This window comes from Mercenaria mercenaria, chromosome 9 (genome assembly GCF_021730395.1).
Source record: "Mercenaria mercenaria strain notata chromosome 9, MADL_Memer_1, whole genome shotgun sequence".
Taxonomy (NCBI): domain Eukaryota; kingdom Metazoa; phylum Mollusca; class Bivalvia; order Venerida; family Veneridae; genus Mercenaria; species Mercenaria mercenaria.
In genome coordinates this window covers 4,687,643-4,696,172 of record NC_069369.1, presented here as the reverse complement: position 1 = coordinate 4,696,172, position 8,530 = coordinate 4,687,643, and the positions used below count along the sequence as shown (strand labels likewise).

General features: G+C 39.2%; 1 long non-coding RNA gene across 1 annotated transcript; it reads right to left on the bottom strand.

Moving 5' to 3' along the window:
* Positions 1-3,707: 3,707 nt before the first annotated feature.
* LOC128559373 (uncharacterized) lies at positions 3,708-4,555 on the bottom strand. Its single transcript, XR_008372293.1, has 3 exons — positions 4,314-4,555; positions 4,012-4,091; positions 3,708-3,743 (listed from the first exon to the last, which is right to left on the bottom strand). It is a non-coding gene; the product is annotated as an uncharacterized LOC128559373 (long non-coding RNA).
* Positions 4,556-8,530: the final 3,975 nt, after the last annotated feature.

Genomic DNA, 8,530 nt, shown 5'->3' with positions numbered 1-8,530 from the left:
TGAAATTTGGTCTGAATGTTCATCTTGATGATATCTAGGTCAGATTCAAAACTAGGTCACATGAGCTAAAAAACTAGGTCACTATGTCAAATAAGAGAAAAAAAACGACGTCATACTCAGTTCAAAACTGGGTCATGTTGGGACAGGTGAGCGATTCAGGACCATCATGGTCCTCTTGTTGTAATTGACCGTAGGGAAAAACCAAGACCACTTTTTTTCTGTGGTACAACATAGATGTTACTTTCAAATTTTAGGTGTATTTTAAGGTATCTCTACCTGATAAGGAGTTTTTATGTGGATTTAGAAAAACAACAGAATTACAATAATTACTAAACAACCACAAAATTACACAAATACAGGTGCTAGAGTAAAGAAATTTGCTGTGACGGGCGTATATTGTGACATTCTAGCACTCTTGTGTATGTCTGGCTGTTCCTTATTTCTGATGTTAATCTCATGTCTTTATCAAAAGTGAGAAATTTTAGCCCAGGACACGATGAAAATTGTTCGATTTATACTTACTGGGTTGAGCTCAGTATACGTATACAATACGACCGTCTGCAAAAACGATGTATGTATGGAACACTTTACGCATGTTACTTTACCTTTTTGTTCTTAACCTGAGGGAAATATTGATTCAGAAATGGAATATCTGCAGTAATTGTTGTTTTATATATACGGCAAATGCATTTCGGATGACAATGATAAAATGACATGTTGATTCCTAAAACAAGACTTTACGCATGAATTGAATATATATATATATTCAGTATACGCATGAATTGAATGAATATCATCAAATCTATGTAATACCTAACCATAACCTTTACATCTAATAGGGGCAGTTTAATGTTGGCGCTAAATAACTCTGTTGACCATTAAAGCGCGCAGTACTGTGAATGCCTTTTAGAGGAAAGAATTTTCAAAATGTACCAACATTTTTTTATTCCACTTCAAACGGTTTGTTTGTCTGTCCAGCTTTTGGTCCATGCATCCTTCCGTCAGAAATTGTAAATGCTTATAACTGAAAAAGTACTTGTCTTTTCCTAACAATTTATTTGTAGTTTAGAAACGAACAAACAGTGGTTACTAACACTCAGGAGTTCAAGGGGGCCTCGAATCGCTTCCGGCCTCTAGGACCTTCGGGCCCACCGGCCCTAGGCCTCCTGTCTGAAAAGTATGATCCTATGCCTGTGCTGTTCGCTTCACCTATCATGACGTTGCCAATTTGATATATAATATGATGTAATTATTTCAACCTATTCATTCTGAAATCATTTCTTTATGAAATTTTATTCAAGATATATTTCCTGTCAGGATGCAGTCATGGCTGCACCACATTTCCTCAAGCAAATTTCACATGGACACTTAGTGTCATCAGCTCTGAGGAAATATTCCCAAGTTCATGAAGAGAACAAGAGCTGTCTCCATAGGATGACACATGCCCCCGATGGCACTTTGAATGAATAGTTATGGCCGATGTTAGAGTTTAGGACCTTTGACCTACGGACCTGGGTCTTTCGCGCGACACGTCGTCTTACTGTGCAGCACATTCATGCGTAGTCATTTTAAAATCCATGCATGAAAGACAAAGATATGGACCGGGCATGCCCATCATTGCACTATCATGAAATATGACCTTTAAGGTCTAAGTGTGACCTTGACTTTTGAGCTACGGACCTGGGTCTTGAGTGCGACACGTCTTACTGTGGTACACATTCATGCCCAATAATTTTAAAATCCATGCATGAACGACAAAGATATGGACCGGACACGCCCATCAATGCACTATCATGAAATATGACCTTTAACGTCTAAGTGTGACCTTGACCTTTGAGCTAAGGACCTGGGTCTTGCGCACGACACATTGTCTTACTGTGCCACACATTCATGCATAGTTACTTGAAAATCCATCCATGGATGAAAAAGATACGGACCGGAAATGCCCATCAATGCACTATCATGAAAAATGACCTTTAACGTCTAAGTGTGACCTTGACATTTGAGCTATGGACCTTCATGCCAAGTTATTTGAAAATCCATCCATGGATGACAAAGATATGGACCGGACATGAAAATTGCCGACAGACAGACAGACGGTTCAAAAACTATATGCCTCCCTTCGGGGGCATAAAAAGAGTGCGACAAATGTTCCAAGCACTTAATAAATCATTGGTCCTCCACCTCTGATTCATGTGGGGAAGTTGGCAGTTACTTGTGGAGAACAGGTTTGTACTGGTACAGAATCCAGGAACACTGGTTAGGTTAACTGCCCGCCGTTATATGACTGAAATAATGTTCAAAAACGGCGTTAAACCCAAAACAAACAAAAACATCTTTAGAAATGAACACATCACGTCATGCGGACTAAACATGCATTGTGAATATGAAATTTATGGGAAAATTCAAAGAAAAATGATTTATAAAAGAAAAACATGTTGTGTGTGCACAGACAGCTTGAACTTTGAGTGCAAAAAAAATGTAGAAATAAATATAACCACAGAGCATCATTATCACAAGAAAAAATGTACATAAGCAAGTCATCCCTGTTAGAAAGATGTCTACGTTTTCAGTCTTGTTCATTCTAATTGATGTGTTAAAAATAGATACTGATTTTTATTCAGTTTTATGAAGATAAGCTACTGTGCATGTAACTATGGCTTATTTTATATATGGTAGTTTGAGTTCTAACTACTTAATAAAGAATAACCAATGTTGTTTGCGTGGTTCGAAATGTCCTTTTTATTATTTATCAATTGTATCACATTTTGTATCACATCCTTATATTGTCTTTGACACTAAACAGTCTGGTATTTATTAATCCCCCGCCGTGGCGGAGGGATTATAGGAATGGTCTGCGTCCGTCCGTCCTTCCGTCCTTCCGTCCGTAACAAAATCGTGTCCGGTCCATATCTCCTAAACCCCTTGAAGGATTTTCATGAAACTTGGGTCAAATGATCACCTCATCAAGACGATGTGCAGAACCCATGAGTCAGCCTTGTCGGTTCAAGGTCAAGGTCACAACTCAAGGTCAAAGGTTTGAGCCTGCCATTTTGTGTCCGCTCTATATCTCATAAACCCCTTGAAGGAATTTTATAAAACTTGGGTCAAATGATCACCTCATCAAGACGATGTGCAGAACCCATGAGTCAGCCATGCCGGCTCAAGGTCAAGGTCACAACTTAGGGTCAAAGGTTTTGAGCCTTCCATTTTGTGTCCGCTCTATATCTTCTAAACTCCTTGAAGGATTTTCATGAAACTTGGGTCAAATGATCACCTCATCAAGACGATGTGCAGAACCCGTGGGTCAGCCTTGTTGGCTCAAGGTCAAGGTCACAACTCGAGGTCAAAGGTTTGAGCCTTCCATTTTGTGTCCACTCTGTATCTCCTAAACCCCTTGAAGGATTTTCATCAAACTTGGGTCAAATGATCACCTCATCAAGAACTCATGAGTCAGCCATGTCAACTGAAGGTCAAGGTCACAACTGAAGGTCAAAGGTTTCAGCTCTATAACTCCTAAACCCCTTGAAGGATTTTCATGAAACTTGGGTCAAATGATCACCTCATCAAGACGTTGTGCAGAATTCATGAGTCAGCCATGTCAGTTCAAGGTCAAGGTCACAGCTAAAATCAAAGGTTTACCCTTTCACTATCCATAGCAGTGGCGGGGGATTTAGCTGTCTTTCAGACTGCCTTGTCTAATTAATATTTTCCTAATCAAACGGTGACTGAAACACGGTGACCTGAAATACACAATTAGCAATAGTAAATAGGATGCAACAATAGAAGCTTATACCTGAAAACATACATGTATCAAAAGTTCTTATGTAGTGTTATACATGCACATTTTACACTTAGTAAATATACATAAATCTGTGGGTTCAGTGGTCTATAAATACTTAGATGAAATCCTGTATCATATGTAATACACATGAAATACTCGTCTCACACACTGCATATAAAAATATCTACTCAATAAAGCACTACACAAAATAGTTTACACAAACTCACCAAATTATGGACTTGATCACACTAGCTACCTTACACAACACATCTTTGCCTGTCTCCCGTGAGTGCTTTACTGTATTAAACTGCAAATTTAAAAGAACAACATGTGCAAAGGTTTTCATAGTTGTGATATGGTTAAACATAAGTTACGAGGTTAGAATTTCTACTGCCATTTTGAACGACATGTACATTACTCATGTATACGGAAATTATGCCAAATATAAATCTTTTACTTAGATAATAAACAACTCTTCGTTTAGAATGAAGTGATCCGCAAACAGAAACATTTGAAATAAACACAATACCTATTAAATAATTCCATTATTTAAGTTCCTTTTTAAACAACTCTACAGAATAACCAACATGTCTGCTCTATCAAACTGAAAACGGCGCTCTGCCCCGAGACAGCTGATCACGAGAACCAATAAAAATAGAGTTCAAATAAGGTCAACAATGTCAAAGGTAAAAACTGGAATGGAGGTCTCACATAACAACAACTGAGAGGTCTCACACAATTGATGGTATCAGAACCCTAAATTATCACCCTGTCACATGCACATGATTGAAAAAATATATGTATACATAACTTTTTACTGTTATTCAAAATGCTATACATCAATAGTTTTAGTATAGAAATAAAGCAACGTTACAAATAAATACCTGGTGCGTATTATATGCAAATAACTTAATACAGGCTTAAGCTTTTTATGTCCAGACTTTAATGACTTTTAAAGACGGATAAGACTTCGCAAGTAAGACACAGAACGGTATCCACTTGATTGCGTTGTGTAGCGACCATCTCAAAACTGCGTTGCATTAGGTTTTCGGCCGATTTTTCAGAAACAAACCCGAATAATTCTGTGAAAATACACAGGCTTGCTTGTAAGAGGTAGCCCTTTAGAAGTGTTCTAATAACTACTTGTTCCTGATAAACATAGTATTTGATTTGATATTGGCAAAAACTGTAAATAATTAAATTCCCCTGCCGGACTGTACAGAAGTGTTTGAATAAACGGCATAAATCTCAGCTAAATGGACACATGGGCTAAAAAATGGACACACTTGCGCTTCAGGTGCACCCATCGTGTTCATTTGATTTGTTATCTAACGGGTAGAAATCTCTTTAAAACATACAAGACCGGAAATTTGTAGTATCGGCCATATTTCCCCATCTGATCTGCGTAAAATTCACTGCTCAAACAATGTTGGAACCACTTGATCTGATAAAGCTGTGGCCAGTGTGATTATGCCAATTTGCATATTGCTTGGGAAGTTGTTAAGCTCCAATATCAAACAACAAATACATGGTATGTTTCATTGCAAAGAACAACAGACTCAGACAAAAGAATACATTGTATATTTCATTGCAAAGAACAACAGTTAAATTTTTATGATTCAGAGGATTATTTATAATAGCCACTGGTAGGGCAACTAGTCTAATGGTTCCTGCAAATGTTCACCATCATGAGACTGAGTGTCATGCGCAAGAACCAGGTCCCTAGGTCTGAGGTCAAGGTCGCAGAGGCCAAAGGTCAGATACAAGAATGACTTTGTCCAGAGCATTTCTTCTTCATGCAAGGAGGGTTTTTATGCCCCCGAAGGGAGGCATATAGTTTTTGAAACGTCTGTCGGTCTGTCCGCAATTTTCGTGTCCGGTCCATATCTTTGCCATCCATGGATGGATTTTCAAATAACTTGGCATGAATGTGTACCACAGTAAGAGGACATGTCGCGCGCAAAACCCAGGCCCGTAGCTCAAAGGTCAAGGTCACACTTAGACGTTAAAGGTCATTTTTCATGATAGTGCATTCATGTCCGGTCCATATCTTTGTCGTCCATGGATGGATTTTCAAATAACTTGGCATGAATGTGTACCACAGTAAGACGACGTATCACGCGCAAGATCCAGGTCCGTAGCTCAAAGGTCAAGGTCACACTTAGACGTTAAAGGTCATATTTCATGATAGTGCATTGATGGGCGTGTCCGGTCCATATCTTTGTCATCCATGGATGGATTTTCAAATAACTTGGCATGAATGTGTACCACAGTAAGACGACATGTCGTGCGCAAAACCCAGGCCCGTAGCTCAAAGGTCAAGGTCACACTTAGACGTTAAAGGTCATTTTTCATGATAGTGCATTCATGTCCGGTCCATATCTTTGTCGTCCATGGATGGATTTTCAAATAACTTGGCATGAATGGGTACCACAGTAAGACGACGTATCACGCGCAAGACCCAGGTCCGTAGCTCAAAGGTCAAGGTCACACTTAGACGTTAAAGGTCATTTTTCATGATAGTGCATTCATGTCCGGTCCATATCTTTGTCGTCCATGGATGGATTTTCAAATAACTTGGCATGAATGTGTACCACAGTAAGACGACGTATCACGTGCAAGACCCAGGTCCGTAGCTCAAAGGTCAAGGTCACACTTAGACGTTAAAGGTCATATTTCATGATAGTGCATTGATGGGTGTGTCTGGTCCATATCTTTGTCATTCATGCATGGATTTTAAAATTATTGGGCATGAATGTGTACCACAGTAAGACGACATGTTGCGCGCAAGACCCAGGTCCCTAGGTCAAAGGTACTAAACTCTGACATCGGCCATAACTATTCATTCAAAGTGCCATCGGGGGCATGTGTCATCCTATGGAGACAGCTCTTGTTGATTTAACTTTGCACAAATGTTCACCAGCATGAGATGGAATGTCATGTGCAAGAACCAGTCCCTAGGTCTAAGGTCACACTGAGATCAAAGGACACATTTAGAGGTCAAAAGTCAAATTCAAGAATCACTGTCCGGAGCAATTCTTCTTCATGCATGGAGGGATTTTGATGTAACTTGGCACAAATGTTCACCACTATGACACAGAGTGTCTTGCACAAGGACCAGGTCCTTAGGTCTAAGATCAAGGTCACAGAGGCCAAAGGTCAGATACAAGAATGACTTTGTCCGGAGGATTTCTTCTTCATGCAAGGAGGGTTTTTGATTTAACTTTGCACAAATGTTCACCAGCATGAGATGGAATGTCATGCGCAAGAACCAGTCCCTAGGTCTAAGGTCAAGGTCACACTGAGATCAAAGGACAAATTCAAGAACGACTGTCTGGAGCATTTCTTCATATATGAAGGGATTTTGATGTAACTTGGCACAAATGTTTACCACTGTGACACAGAGTGTCGTGCACAAGGACCAGGTCCTTAGGTCTAAGATCAAGGTCACAGAGGCCAAAGGTCAGATACAAGAATGACTTTGTCCAGAGGATTTCTTCTTCATGCAAGGAGGGTTTTTGATTTAACTTCGCACAAATGTTCACCAGCATGAGACGGAATGTCATGCGCAAGAACCAGTCCCTAGGTCTAAGGTCAAGGTCACACTGAGATCAAAGGACAAATTCAAGAATGACTGTCTGGAGCATTTCTTCATATATGAAGGGATTTTGATGTAATTTGGCACAAATGTTCACCACCATGAGGCATCCTTGTTAGCTCACCTGAGCACGAGGGTTAGCTTTTGTGATTGCCCTGTGTCCGTCGTCCATCGTCAACAATTTGACCGTTAACGCTCTAGAGGTCACAATTTTGGCCTAGTCCTTTGATTTGACCCTTTGACCTAGTTTTTGACCCCAGATGACCCAATATCAAACTCATCCAAAGTTTTATTGAGGTAACATTCTGACCAAGCTTCTTTAAGACTGGACCTATCATGTGTCGGTGCGACGTTAAATCCAACAAAATAAATAAATAAATTCTTTAAGACTGGGCCAAAATTGTGACCTAGTTTTTGACCCCAGATGACCCAATTCTGAACTCAGTTTCAGTAAGATATAGTCATAAATGCGGCCTCTAGAGTGTTAACTAGCTTTTCCTTTGATTTGACCTGATGACCAGGTTGAATTTAAGTTACAATCAATAAATTTTGGTAAAATTATAGCCCATTTTCTGACTTAAAATTTTGCAAAATGTTGTCAAGTTTGATTTCAGTTATAAGTTTTGGTGAGTTATGGCCCTTTCCTGATGAAGAAATGTTAACAAGGTTCCCACGCTATCCGGGAAAACGGGAAAAGTCCGTGAATTTCAAAAATTGACTCCCGGCCATGAAAATACCGGGAATTTGGCGAGAAAACGGTAAAGCTACGGGAAAATACCAGGAATTATCCAGTTTTGCTAAGGGAAGTAATTCATGATTCAAAATGGCGGACATGGATGTCATTTCAATTTCCTTTTTCGAAAATACCAATGTTTTTTTGGTTGATTGGCCTATATAGGTAGCTATGCTTGAATTTTTAAACAGTAATTTTAGGCTTTCGGTCATTTTTGTGTCGATTTTTAAAAAGCCCTGTGAAATTTTGATTATTTTTCGAGAACAATTGTGAAAATCGTGATTAGTAACACGCTTGATTTCAGTGATCAAACATCAACTTGACTGAAAATAATTTAATTGCTAGAAGTGTATCAAAGATTATATAAATAATGTAGGTGGCACCAGAGGTGTAGTTATTATGAAGGAGTTGATTA